Source organism: Pezoporus wallicus, unplaced genomic scaffold, assembly GCF_028554395.1.
Source record: "Pezoporus wallicus isolate ANWC-B61680 ecotype Strahan unplaced genomic scaffold, APGP_CSIRO_Pwel_v1 contig_8333, whole genome shotgun sequence".
Lineage (NCBI taxonomy): Eukaryota > Metazoa > Chordata > Aves > Psittaciformes > Psittacidae > Pezoporus > Pezoporus wallicus.
Genome location: NW_026637037.1, coordinates 222,371 through 237,509, shown reverse-complemented (window position 1 = coordinate 237,509; position 15,139 = coordinate 222,371). Strand labels below are relative to the sequence as shown.

General features: G+C 37.7%; 1 long non-coding RNA gene across 2 annotated transcripts in view; it reads right to left on the bottom strand.

Moving 5' to 3' along the window:
* Nucleotides 1-15,139, bottom strand: part of LOC130595734 (uncharacterized) — an 87,726-nt gene that overhangs the window by 40,571 nt on the left and 32,016 nt on the right. For both annotated transcript variants that reach the window (XR_008971370.1, XR_008971369.1), the window contains exons 2-3: nt 11,723-11,799; nt 3,074-3,983 (exon numbers count right to left, since the gene is read on the bottom strand). This is a non-coding gene — a long non-coding RNA (uncharacterized LOC130595734). The remainder of the gene's footprint in view (nt 1-3,073; nt 3,984-11,722; nt 11,800-15,139) is intronic.

The window sequence follows — 15,139 nt, the reverse complement described above, 5'->3', positions numbered from 1 at the left end:
TCTCTGACAATCAGAAGTGCCACAAAGGGCTCAAAGCCTCTTACATTTGATGAAATTCTCTCTCACATTAGAATGTGTAAGCATTTAATACATAGAAAGTTGAAAAACATTTTCTCAGTGATCTTACTGGAATGGGAGTTCTTCAGTTATGGACGGTGATGTGTTTCTAGAGATTCTAAAACAGTACCAAGTGACAGAAAGCATCTCCCTTGTTAAATCTTACTCATAGAACTGAAAGTTCATTTGTGACATTGAAGAAAAAGGTTTCATCTGCCCCTCAATGCCTTTGAAACTCCTGCAAACATGGTGACACAGAGCTGCACAGCGATTCCCAGGACCTCACGGATCACTGTGAAAGGAAGAAACTTGTTCTCTTCTTGCAAAGCCTGCTCACTCGAGCACTTGTTGGTCATTTTCTTATTACCTTTTCTCCTACACAACAAAATGACCTCATACAGACTGGAGAGGAAGTATGTTTTCCTATGCCCATAACAGCACAGGCACTTCAGTTACACTGCATCTAAAGACATGTAATTTCTTTCTTGGAGACCCTAATACAACCTTTTTCAGTTCTCCTTAGCAGGAGCTTATCAATTAGATAAGTCAAGATTTACATTTGTATTTACCTGCAAATTCTGTTTTAATTTACCTATCACACATTTAGCAATATCTAATGATCAAACAGAAATTTTAAGATTTTAAAACTAAAAGAAACCTGTCATTTACTTATGCGTTTGGCAATCATTCAGCTTCACAGCTGAATGATGGCATACCACCCCTTCTGCCTGTGTCCCATTCTTCTGCCCATGGACAATCTCATCTAACTTCAGATCCTTGCCCTTCATTGTTTTAGGCTTTCTTGTCCCTCAGCTACAGCTGTGGAGAATTAAGCACAAAATAAAATGAAGAACACAGAATCTGTAATCTGCTCCTAGATATTTCTCCACCACTACCGCAGTGGTTTCCCATGATGAACCAGAGGAGCTTACTGCCATTAGACAACTGGAACCAGCACTTCCTTTTCCTTGAATATCTCCTCAGGAGTAAAAACAAAATAGGAAGGAAAGAACTGAAGAAATTGGCCTCTTCTTCTAAAGGGATCCTGTGCTTATAGATACCAGCTGTTTCTCTAGTACAGAATCAGCTGTGTTAGTACCATCTTATTCTGCAAAGAAGTCTTAGAAATGGTTCTGCCTGATGCTAAGGAGAGATGATAGCTTCATCTGACCAAAAGCAGTTCTGAACATCACCTGAGATGTTAGTTGGTCTTAGAAGCAATTCTCTGTTTCCACACTCACCTGACTGTACCAGTCTTATATGGGATCTTTGTTGGATCCCTGCTGAAGACAACAGAAACTTGGGACCTCAGACTTTAAATTAGGAATACTGACATCCTTTCCTCCTCATGATACAGCTAAAATAAAACACATGTAACAGCAATACTTCTAGTATCAGGCATTTTAAATGCAACTACGATTTCCTGTAAAGGAAGTCAGTTCTTTCACCCTGATTTACTGCACTGACAAAGGAACCTCCTCCTGATTTACATTACAGTATGTGAATGAAAAATTGGTACCATATATGTCAAAACGTTACCTGATGGATTTTTTCAGAACAGGAGCTTAGACCACAAATATCTTTAATGAAATCTAAAACCAGAGGAGTGAATTTAAGCATCTAATTTATTAAGAGCGAAACCTTCAAGGCTGAAGGCTGTATGTCACTGATGCAGGATTCCAAAGGAAACTGAATTTTTCACCAGGATTTTAGCACCATAGGAAAATGTGACAGTAGTAATAATACATGATATTATATACTGCTAGACAAGTTGGATAAATTACATCTGCTACTGAATAGATGTGGAAAGAGTCTCTATTAGAAAACTTCCTGCTGGGTCACAAACATACATCAGTAACGGTTTGTTTTCAGCACAAGAAAAATTGCCATTGTCATATTCCAAAGTGAGTGTAAATTGTTTTATTATAAACTCCCTGTTGGTCCCTGTTTAACTGAGAAATCATTCAATCTAAATTTATCTTTTCTCTCCATGGCATTGCTATGTTGGTATCACTAAACTCTGCCTCAGTAACAAAACCCCTACTCCCTTAAAAGACAGACTGTACTCCTGATCTTCAGAAACCGTGCCATACATTAACTCTTGGTTTGCCCCCACTTACTTTGAGTTGTAATCCAGGGCTCTCAGTTTCATGAAGTCAAGGCTTCGTTGTTACTGATTCACAAGAGAAGCCCTACAAATTTCCACTATGCTTCACAATTAGACATTTATATTTTACATGGTTGTATATTAATACATAAATTTGAAAACATAAAACATATTTACATAACTTCCTGTAGCTTTAATAGAGAGAAAACCCTAGTCCAGATGAGCAATGATAGCTATTCCTATTCCTGCCATCCTCCATTCAAATCCCTATTGAATTTGATTTCTGAATTAGCTGACCTGTTCAAATAATCACACAAAATAACAAAATCCAAATGATGTACACAAAACAAGTACGTGGCCTTTGCATTTTTCACCTTCTCTCACATTTTTAGCATCTGACGGAAACAGGATAAATGACAAAGACCCAAAGAGAACCACAAAACTACCACTCAGCCATCACAGAGGCTCTATTTAGCTTGAGAAGGTCTTACTGCTGTTCCCAAGAGCTCCACCAAGGAAAACTTTGTTGAAGATGTAATTTTTCATGCTTAATGCCATAAACTGTCAACCCGTTTGAACAAAATCAAACCCACCACACATAGTGTCACAAACACCTCTATTTTATCAACAAAAGCACAGCTGGGGAAAGGGAATGAATTTGGCCCCGCAGTAAATATTTCTCTGTTAAAGATTAAAAGTATGATACTTGCATTTATTTGTATTGGCAATATTATAGGTTTGATTTTAATATGTAAACACCTGCCCACATTCATAAGGGGACAGAGCTGTTGAAAACAAAACAGGAGGATTTCTTTCCTTTTCCTTAGCTGGTCATTACAAAGAAGAAAGGCATCACACAGTACTTCCTCATTTAACCTCTGGGGAATAGGAATATACTTTGTAACTCACCACACTTCACTGGAAACATGGAGCAATTTGTATGCTTTCTTTTAGAAAGGAGGTTGAAAGGCAGGATGTTACTAGAATATAAGGTGATCCAGTCTTTCCTGTATCCAGCTCGTCCACATTCTCACTGCCCAAAGTGTGACGTGCAAAGGCAGGCCAAGCCAGGTGATAGGCGCTGCCTCAGAAGAAAGCAGGAAGGCAGAACTGCTTCTCTAATGATGCTAATCAAGTGCACCCTTAAAGCATATCATTCATTCCTCTTTGATAGGGTTTTCCAGAAGAGGGAAACTAAGGAAGTGCACAGCATAAGAGTGACTCCTTTTGTTCCTTTTTATAAGTAAAAAAAAACAATCCATGATTTACTGGGTGTGAAAACCAGCATTCCTTCCAAATCTCTTTATAATGGGATTCTTTCAGTTCTTCTCCTGCACCAGGATTTTTATCAGGAGAAAGTAGAAGCCACAAGTGGTGAAAAACAATAGTTTACTTCCAGATGACTATGGGGTCTTCTTCCAAATTTAAAAGGGAGTTTGCCCATTATTGTTTGTAGAAATGTAGGTGTTTCTTTGCAAAGTGGGTGTTAAACCATGGCTTTCACCCAGCTGAAACTGAGTAAGGGTTACTTTCCTATGAGAGGAAAGGGAACCTGAGTTTGCCACCACCCTTCTCTTGCCTGAGTGCTGGTTTTCAGTTCAGCAGCATGTGATGGAGGAGCTGTGACTGTTCCTGATGCAGCCTGCTGCTCTCCACCGGCAGCCAGTAGGTCCCAGATAGCCCAGCTGGGGCTAATTTAAGAAGTCTTGGGTGCAGCAATAATCTAGCAGCAGGAACTGTGTCATTGTGGAGGTTCTTCTGGATGCAGAACTGCAGGTACGGGCTGAGACCTGTCTTGAAGATGAGCTTCCATCAGATCCTGGAAGAGAGTTAATCTTCAGCAGGAACCTCAGAAGTTAAGAGAGGGACAGGAGATTTAGCTGTACCCTGAATTTTCAGCGTCTCCTGTATACTGTATTATCCTGAAGTTCCCCTAACCTAAAGTGAGATAAAAATTAAGACTATTTGTAATGAAAAGCAGTGAGAAGTATTCCTGCTACTGGCTTGTCTTTCCTATTGGGAAAAGCAGTATGTGAAGTATTACTAGATAGTTTGTTATAGCTGCATGATATCTGTTTATTAGAACCCAGTGATGTAACTAGGGAGCATAAACACTTCATTTGCCAATAAAACTATTGCTACAGAAAAGCACACATCACCACAGTTATAGCCTTCATCTGGGTATGTTCCAGAGAGATTTACACTGGACTAATCAACAATTTGTGGGTTTTCTGTCAAAAAAAATCAGCGTCTCATGATATTTAAACATAACTTTAATCTTCCTTTGGACAAGCATCTAAAAATGAAAGAAGAAATGATGCATTTGAATCTAAGAGCCTTACAGGAAAAAATGATTTTCTATTAATCCAAGTCAAGAACACACCAGAAATGCATCCAAAATGAATTATGCTTGGTGGTAGGATCTCACTCAGTCCAAAGCTACCAAAATCAGAAATCTCTTAATGAAATATAACTGTATAATTCAGATGCAAAAAGGATGAAGGTGTTCATCTTGTGAGAAAAGCAGCACAGACACCCCATTAAAGGAGAGATTAGAGCTGGAAGATGCAAGTTAGGAAACCAATACAGGTCAAATAGGAATAAAAAAGAACCAGCACACGTTTTATTTCTGCAAACTTTGGGAAAAGTACTACTTGTGAAAAACAAAGGGGAAGAAATCAAAACAAAGCCTGTTTTCTAACATTCCCCAGCCAGGACCAGAAACACACAGACAGAATAAAGAAAAGCAGTATCTGAGGATGATGTAAATCCACTAACTGGCAGGCTGCAGAGTGAGTAACTAAAGCGACTTAAAGGTGAAGAACATTCTGAATGCCAGGACAAATTACTTGTATATTAATCATTTACAATCTGGGAAAGAATTAAAATGCCACCCACTCTGCACTAAGCAGCATTTCTGGGGTTTATTGTGGTGGAATTATTACTTAAGTGGCAAAACATGAAGAAGTTTAACGAAATATTTTCTGCTTCACCATACATTTCAGTGCAATCATAGTTCAAGTCGCGTCAAGTCCTAACAAGAAAAAGTCTTTTTGTACCTGAATCTCTTGCTCATTTCAAAATGCAGTCAGGCACTGCATTCATTTATATCTGCACATTTTAAAACACAGGGTTTGAATGAAAACTATCCATACAGGTAAGTTTAATGCCATGCTTTCCAAGGCCTCTCTCCTCCCATCTCCAGTTCTGTTAATTCTAGCTGTTTGTTACTGCAATAGCTGTTGTGCACTACGAACACTGTGGGTGTGAAGGGGTTTGGAAAGGGCATCTGGTTCAAGGTTAGGCTGAGATAAAGCCATAACTTCCTTTAGACTTATCCATGTCTCATCTCAATTGTGTCATATGCCTGTATCTTCCTGTTGAACTGAATTATCTGATTCTGATACTGGGTATCAGCTGACAGACTTCTTGTTGAGCTTTACTCTTGCCACTGTGGTTTCACAATGAAGGATGGAGAAATCTCTATCAAATCTAAGGAAATTTGGGAAGAATTTCACTAGATAGTTTTAGAGTAAACTATTTGATAATAATCACTATTTTTCAAACACAAGAGTCAGCTGCTAAATATGGTTTTTGTAATAAAATAAGTACAATTATTCTCAGCGAAATTCATGAATGAAATAAATTTCATTAATTTCCAGTTCATTCTTAACAGTGGCTTGCTATTTTTATGTTAATCCAGACTACTTATATAGATTCTGCTGTTTGAAGCGTCCTATGCAACATCTGCAAAAGTAACCAAATGGAGAAACAACAGGAGCACAAGTTTACATAGGAAAAAAATCAGCAAGAGAAGAAAAGGCTTTAGGGCTTTTATTTAAGAGAGCCAAACACTGTTTTAACAGCAGAAGATGGCTGGGTTTTGAGAAGATTTCAGCTGAAGTCTGGAACTAATAGGTAGGAATAGGAAGTAATGTCATCCAAGCCACCCAACTTCAAGAGGCTTTCCAAGGTTTCAGCTTTGACCCACTTCAGTGCAAAAGCAACTCTGTTGATTGAAGAATAGTTTTGACTTCCTGCTTTACTGAAACAGCTAACAGTGCTCTACCATTAAAGACTGATCAGAGTCCCATGCCTCAGCTGCAACAGGTCCAGAGGTGCTTACATCTGTTTATATACTTCAGTGACCACTGAGTCTCAGTAAAGAAAGGAAATTGGTTGGATTTTGATCGTGTTCTACTCTTGTGCCATAACTGTTAAAGAGAAATCCATGTCTTGGGTCTTCAACCAACCATTCTAAAATGTCTTCTCCTAAGCCCATGTGTTTATTTATGAGTGCAGCTTCAAAGGGTTTAAATGCTGTGTTCAGAACAAAGGACACTCTATTTACCAGTAGATGTCATTTATGTTGCTTCTGCAGCACCCATACCTGACATGCTTTGTCAGAGCTTCTGATTTATAGAACCTGAAGTTATACCAGAGGACAATCAACAGCCCAGAAATACCCTAACTGTAAAATACCTCCTTCTGGCTGATTTGGCTTATTCAGTTTCTTCAATTAAACCTTATTAGGTCTTCATTACAAATGTTACACATCATGCAAAGCCTGTAGGTTTTGTTATTCCACCACCTTTTTGAGGGCAAAAAGAAACTTCCCTAAAACGAGACTAAAAATTCTTGATGGCCTATCTCCTGCTGTGTTTTTCATTCAGCATTGAAATATTCAAGGTAATCCAAAGCTTAACCCCACACGTTATGAAAATTAACATTTAAAATTAATTTATGTTTTAAATGACCTATAAAACCTTTCTTCTGAACCTAGGTTGAGATATCAGTTGCTTCAATATATTCAACACATTTAGCAGAATCCTATCACCTTATTTAATTAAGAATTACCTTTGCCAGCCACAGGATAAACAGAAGAGCTTTCTTTTGAGTTATTCACACAGTAGTAAAATAACACATGCAGACAGAGCAGCTGACAACATAAGCAGGGTCAGTATTAGGACAAACTGGCCAAAAAGAGCAGCTTTTGGCATAACTTTAATCAGTCTTTGGGTGCATGAAATGTCATGGAGTTTCATATGAAATGAAATGATCCCTTTCTCTTAGCTTATTTCTGTTCCAACTAATCCTCTAACTCTTTATTAAACATTATCTTCACCATCTGCTCTGGGTGAATGTTCAACACCTTGCAGAAGAACTCTGGGCTGATTGGTTTTTATGGGCAACATGATCCGAGTTTTATGCACATATTTAGGATTATGTCAAGGACAAAAAGGATGAATAATCCATTAACCATAATAAGCAAGAACCCATATCAGTGCAGCTAGAACATGTGTTATGTTTCAAAAACAAAAGATGAATTAGAGATATGTGGATCATAAAATACCCATAACCTAGGACCCTCTCTATACTAGGGCATCGTTTCATACATACACACTCCACTAAACAGCATTTCTGGAAATGATGTTTCAGTCATTATGAATCAGACTTTTTAGTGCTGAAATGGCATGTCCAAGCCTACAACATGCAAAGAAACAACTCCACTGAATTGGACATTTCCTCTAATGCAGAATAGATGGTAGCAAAATATCTGCCCCATACATAGGACTTTCAACCACATCTATATGGTCAATAACAGTACATTCTTCTATCTCCATACTTTTTGTAAGCCTCTAAAATACATCATTGAGGAACTGCTACTGTTTAAAGTCACAGTCTAAAAATTTACATTTCAAAAAGTAATTGCCAAAGGTCAGTCAAATGTTGCTATCAATTAGATCCACTTATTGCTTCCACTAGCTGATAACCACAAACATTAAAATAGCATTATAACTATTAATCATAATATTTAGTGTAATGTGCATCATCCTACCAAGACCTCACTTGCCACAAAACACATAATTGTAAGGGTTTGGTTCCTTGCTCACAACACTGCATATAATTACTCACCACTTTCATCTGTTGCAATAATTTGTCTTCCTTTGGCTAACTTTTCAGACCAAAGTATTTACCCTCCCTTCCACTATAAAGGTTTATGATCCCATAATGAACAACAATTCTGATGGTATTTGATCACTTGGTGTATACTAATGATAGAAAGTATCTGGACAGTATGTCTTCACTCGTATCCTCTCAGGTTTGCACTAGACGTCCTCACAGTATGCTCTAAGCTGCAATGACAGACTGGTCTTGTAAACCTTTTCAGCAATTTGCAGATAATTATGTGACCCAGAGTGAGCAGTATACTTCACTGCTACATCATTGTATACATACAGGGAAAGATCAAGGGGTTTTATTCCTGTAAATCATCTGGATTTTCTTGATTTTGGCAGAACTATGCTAACTTTAGGCAACAGTGTGATCTGTACTGAAAGACCCAAAATAGCATTATATAAATTGACAATAGGTAACCTAGTATCTTCGTTTCCAAGTCCTTTAGCCACAGGCAGCATTCAGCGGTAGTAATAGGAAGGCAAAGAAAGTTGTGAATGCTCCATCCCTGGCAGTGTTCAAGGCCAGGTTGGACAGAGCCTTGGGTGACATGGTTTAGTGGGAGGTGTCCCTGCTCATGGCAGGAGGGATGGAACTTGATGGTCCTTTCCAACCCTAACTATTCTATGATTCTATATCTTAGAATCCTTCCATTTCATGGGAATATGTATGTACCAGTGGAATAAATATGACTTAATATGGCACATATTCTGAGTGCTGTCTACATTTCTGTACTTAAATATGTTTATGTCACGGAACTTCTCATGTAAATAACTGACTCCTTTAACACACACACACACTCACACACACAGAGTGCCTAAACTAACTAGCCTTTGTGAATCCCTCAATTCAGAATACAAACACCATTATTAAATGAAAGTATTCCAAATAAAGGTACAGTTAATATTCAGAATAAAGCCCATTTAAGATAGGATACTTCTATTCCCGGTAGACAGAAAAATGGATTCTAAACACGCAAGTCTGTTCAGAGGCCTAGGCCACTCACCAGAAGGCACTCTTACCAGCTCCCGTCCTAACCACTGAACTTCAAAGACTCTTCAAAAGTAAGGAATATTTTCCTGCTAATGCTTCCATTGAACCTCCTCCTACGAAAGAAATTCAGTTTGCTTTTCATACTGCCAATGTCCAAGCCAACAGGAATTTTAAAACAAAAGATAAACTTAGTACTCATTCTTATCTAGCAAATGTCTCTCCCCTCCTCAAGTCTTGTTTATGGACAAACATACATGTATGATTTATCTAAGGTAGGATAGTGGGAGATGTAGAAGAACCCTCTCCAAAATAAAAACCTTGAAAGTATAACAATAAGAAAGCAGAAGAGTTATGTAAAGCATTAAAGGGTAATAAAGATTTTATACATCTCTTAACTGTTAGCATGAGTAATACACAAAATGGATTTGATTTAGGTTACCAGCTTTTATCCAGATTATCCGGACTATCAGCATCTGGTTTAAGTCCCCTATGTAACCATCTGTAGTAATGTGACATGAAGGATTAGCCTTATCTGACACTTGTAATGAATATATGGGTGGAAGAAGAGGAATGAGTGTGAAATGGAGTACAATTGTTAAAACTTAAAATCAGTTGAAACCATATCTATATTTGCTGATTCTGATAATAACTATGGGGGTGGGTTGACTTCTCAAATATTAGCATATGTATTACAAACACAACATATTCTCATTGATTTTTTAATAGTAAAGCAGGCAAACTGAGAAAAAATGATCTGATTTATTTTTATATTTGACCTTTTAAACATAACTAGAACATTAAATAAAAATAAAGCCTAATTCTCCACGTTCAGTTATGACAGATGGGTGTGATCACAAAAACATCAAAGGCAGGTTTATCCTAATCCTGTAAAGTGATAAGTGCCTCCTGAAAGGTCCTGAGTACCTTCTAATCCTACTGAGGCTAGGCTGCAAGTGCATCAAGAGGTAACAAGGGTAATAGCGGGCCTTCCTGTCCATGGGAGGCCCAATATGCACCAAAAAGATCTGGTATGTTAGGAAACAACCTGATTTATCAAAACATAGAGATTAGAAAGTAGATGTATGTTTGTTTCCCACTCTCCATGAGCTTATATTGTATATACAGAATGGCCCTAGGCACAAAGCATGCAGCTCTTAATTCAGGAAATCTGGAAATTCAGGAAATTTCTCTTCCAGGCTCTGTTATTTGCACAATAATGTACAGTGCTCCAGGCCAGTATCTTTACCTCTTGGCATCAGCATCTTCTTTCCACAAATGGTGAAACTGGAATGACCCTGACAGATCACAAAGTTGTGCAAAAGTGACAAGACATAAGAATCTATGACTGTAACCAGTTCTAATGCATCAGAATGTATGATGAAAGCTGAATTTCTGAAGCAGAAAGAGAAACTCAAATTAAATCCCAAGAAATATTTTGATTTTGGGGTTTTTCCTTTGGTGCAATCAAATATTCAGGATAGAGAAAATGAGAATAAAGGATCCTACAGACAGGTAGCCCTACATTTGGAAGAACAACTGAATTAGAATGACTGTCAATCAGGTCAAGTTCACCAAGAACAATCTTTTCATTGTAAGATGGCCAGGTGAGAAGTCTAAACGAAGACTGGGATGAGCATTTGGAGGCTAGGTGGTATGAGAACACAGTAAACAGTGCTGCAGTAGAACGTAGCAGCTAATCAAACAAGATACATTGTGACAATGCCAACCGCTCCTCCCCAGCTTAAAACAAGCCTGCTAAATCATGAAGCAAAAATTCCTTGCACAGAGTCACAGATGATATCTAGGGCAGTTTAAGAACTAAGCCTCAGACAGTTTTCTCTCTTCTCAATGAAACTCTGGGATGATTCCTAACGGTTATATAACACATGGACACATGGGTATGTCATTTCCTTTGGTGAAACAGCCACAATTAATAGCCCATATTAAACAAAGGCTTCTTCATATATGTATTATTAGATACATGAGGTATCTAATAATATGCCCGCATGCCCATGAGGTAGTTTGGGTTGGGTTTTTGTTTTTGCTGTTACCAGGCAGAATGTCACTAATGACTACCTTTTTCTAAATCTGTGTGAGGCATTTCTGTAGCACATGCTGTATTGGCACCATTGCCCCATACTGCATGCAATTACTTTGTTGTTGCTGAGGGCCAGGCTCTAACAAATTAAATTTAGAGAAGGGAAATAGGCTTATATGCAAATGGAATTAAATGCTGACACAAGGATAAAACAGCACTGGATTTAGACAGGACTATCCCCCCAACTTTTTAACCAATCATTACATTTAAATTGAGCAGACAGATTCATCTTTGATTTAACTCCACTGTAATCAATGGAACTGAAGCAGGGATGAAGCCAGAGCAATATGGTTTTGACAGGTTTTATGCAATGGCTATCCAGAATGAAGGAGATGAAAGAGGTTTTTTTTGCTTATAATTTATGAAAGTATTTCCCCATCCCCAAATCCCTACATCAAGGAAATTAGCGCATAAAAATGGATAAAGTAGGCAGCTGCATTCCAAATACCAACTGCTGTCCCCAGGCTCTGTACCCATAAGCCCAAAGTCAAAGTATTTATCTGACTTACCTGTGATCCAGAAAGAATTCCCTAATGGTGTAAGTACAGCTGGGTAATTGCATGGTGTCTCTTCTTTATCACTTGCACTTGTGTAAAAACAATGTTTAGTGTTTCTATAATATTAGTATCACATATAAATAATATTCTCTGGTGATCTATAGAAGACCTAGGAAGAATAAAGACTGTTGGTCTGATCACTGCATTAGACAACATCTGGATTGCAGTAAACTTTTAGAACCCCTACTTGCCTTTTGTGCCTTTCTTACATGACTTCTCCTATACATGGCTTCCTCCTTTACCTGTCTTCACTGGTACTTCTTGTGGAAAGAATAAATTGTTTATCACAGTACTTTGTAAATTAATGTAGGACCAAAGGACTCTGGCAACATTCACTGTATATGGAACTAATGAACTAGGGATCATTGCTCATTCCAATCTGTCAGAACCTGATTTTTTTTGGCACTTTGCTCTTTGGCACCTAAACCTCTTCATTTTTCTCTCTCTTTCTGTTTTTTCACTGCTTCTTTTCAGCTGACAGTTCATAGCTTATTCATTTATTCATAGGTCTTATTTTTTGGGAGGATGGGGTGATGATTCTTTATTCAGTGGTGAGTTCAGAGGAATTACGGTTTGTTATTCCACACAGCCACTTCTCTGTATTAAAGCCATCAAGTGATAGAGAACTTCTGTACAGGCATGAAGTCTTACCCTTACTGTGTCACAGTTTTCACTCTTACATTACTTTCTCCCACACAGATTTCTAGCTTCTTCAGCACTGGAGACTATAATGCTATTTCAGGCAACTGCTAACTGTTAACTACTCATATATGAGGGAAGCATAACTTGGAAAGACTTCCTTAGGCTCTTATGACATGATCACCATCAGTCAGAGTTTGCAGATGATGTGGATGAAGTATGAGAATAGTACAGCGCTTTTTACCTTGATGACCATGGAGCCCTGGTCCACAACAGGAAATCAAGAGAGGTCTATTGTCAAGAAATAAGTCCATGCATTGAAAATATTTGTTAACTACTATAGTAGAGTTATCCTTAGCTGGCAGAGTAACCTTGGGACTATAGGTTCTTTAGGCAGACAGCAAGGCAGACACATTGCAAAAAAGGAAACTAATTTCAAAGCAAGTCTCACTTCAGATCAAATAGCCTTAACAAAGCATCTGTTTCCTTTCCACACCTTGGCTCTCATACATATAAACAAGAAGTAAGAATCAAACAGGACAAATAACTGCATTACACTTCAATTGGTGGGATTACAGGTCTTTGTTTACATTTGCTCTTCTGTAGCAGATCACTGGGAACATAGAAAAAGAGTGCTTATCCCTACTATTATACTAAACAAAGGTACTAGAATCAGGTCTGAAGCACATTCAAACTCTTCTCCCTTGCCTTCAAGCATATGTATTTCCTTCTTCCCCGCCAGTCTAAAAAAAAAAAAAACCCAAACAGATATTTGCTACCAATGCATTTTGCTTACTGGAGATTTCTGAAAGCATAATCAGAATTACTTTGGCAACATGCAGCCCCATCAAACTATGAATAACCAAGAGAATTACTGGGGTATCATGTATTTTAATGAAATGCTATTTTCAAAAAAGCCCACTTTAACTAAGTTATGAAGACATAAGCCAATAAAAAGTGAGGAAACCAACAGCTTTTATAATACACATCCAGCTTTATAGAGAAAGAGAAAATATCTTTGCAAGTACTTAACTGTGTAACAGGAAAATTAAGATTTTACAGGTCAGGTACAGTAACTTCCAGCACACAAAGTATGAAAGCCTGAGTATTCCCTTTTTTTGAGCAGTAAAGGCTTTGAGCTTCTACCCTGTTCCTATTTGTTACTACCTTCCCATCATTTATATTTCATTGATTTCAAACACAGAAAGTGGTCCATCAAAATAAAACCTTTTACAGACATTAGAAATTGTATTACAATCCTTCTGAATTTTCATCATGAAAAGTACAGTAATTTTCAAGCAATACAACTTTATGCTTACTTTCTGGAGTTCTAGTTCTAAACATTTTGTTCCGTTCAGTGATTCAGTGTGATCTGGTAGTAGCATACTCTAGAGTATTTATTCTTTAGAGAATTTATTCTTATGAGAAGAAAGCAGAGTTATAGATTGTAACTAAGATTAGCATGAATTCAAGGTTCTAAGCAAAACTAAGATACAGGACATATGTTACTGAAGAAGCCAAAGCTACATTAAGCTGTCCCTTTGAATATTACTAATATTAGTAAGTTTTGAACTCAAGCATTACAAGCATTTTCTTTTTCTAGTCTTTCAACAGATGAAGAACAAAGAGCATTTTAAGGAGAGAAACTTGCACTGGGTCTTATATCCATGAAAAAAAACAATTGCTGGATTACCGTCAGCCTCACAGAGTAACATTAAGAGCTTGAAACTCCAAGGCAAGTCCTCCACTAATTTTTAGATCTTTCTACTCTAGCTTTGAATTTCTCCTTTTTTGTCTACCAAAATACCCAAATTGATTTGTAGTTGCAAGAATGTTATTCTCCATGTGTTTCTTATGTCTGCAAAGAATCAGTTTCAAAACCAGTTAGGGCATTCAAACTGGAAGAGTTGATCAATTAATGAGTCAAATAAATAAATAATGAGTTAATCAATTCACGCACATATTATAGGGTTTTACACTGAAATAATAGGTGAAATGAATCCATGTAGTACTCTAAGATGCCTTTCAGCTCTGTGGGGTGACTGGCTGCTGCTCAGGGGAAGCTCTCAGCTGCTCTGGAGCCCCCTGCCGTAATGGGAACACAAACCTTGCTGGTGCCAAGGCGACAAGGGAGGCTGCCTTTGCCTGGCCCCTTCATCTGGAAGAGCTACCTAATTAAATCCACAGCTGCCAATGGTGCACAGCTCTCAGTCATAGCCATAACATCTTCTACTCTGAATATTCCCTCTTATTTTATCCTAATTCTAGAACCTTATCTCATTCTCTCACCCAAACTAAATGATGTTCCTAAAGAAAGTTTTATACTGCTTTGGGAATAAAGTAGTAAGTAAAGAAAAAGAAAAAAAGGATTCAAAATATTCAAGAGTTCAATCGTCATAAGGATCAAATAAATATCCAAAATAGAATCCAAAAATGGGTTCATGGTGAGAAAACACTCCATTAACAGATGAGCAGCCACAATATAGATAGGAAAAACAAATAGAAGTCAAAGGAATCATCTAAACACAGAACCCGAGTATTCAGTGAAAGGTTTTTACCACCTCTAATATGATGAAACATCCAGCTTGCAAATACACAGTCCAAACAGCGAAGGGGGGGGAAAGTTACATTTTCAACTCAAGTTAAAATGAACCATTGGATGGCAGTGAACTGTGAAACATGAGAATCTGGATCCTGTTTGCAGTCTTGACTTCTTATGAAAGCTGAAGG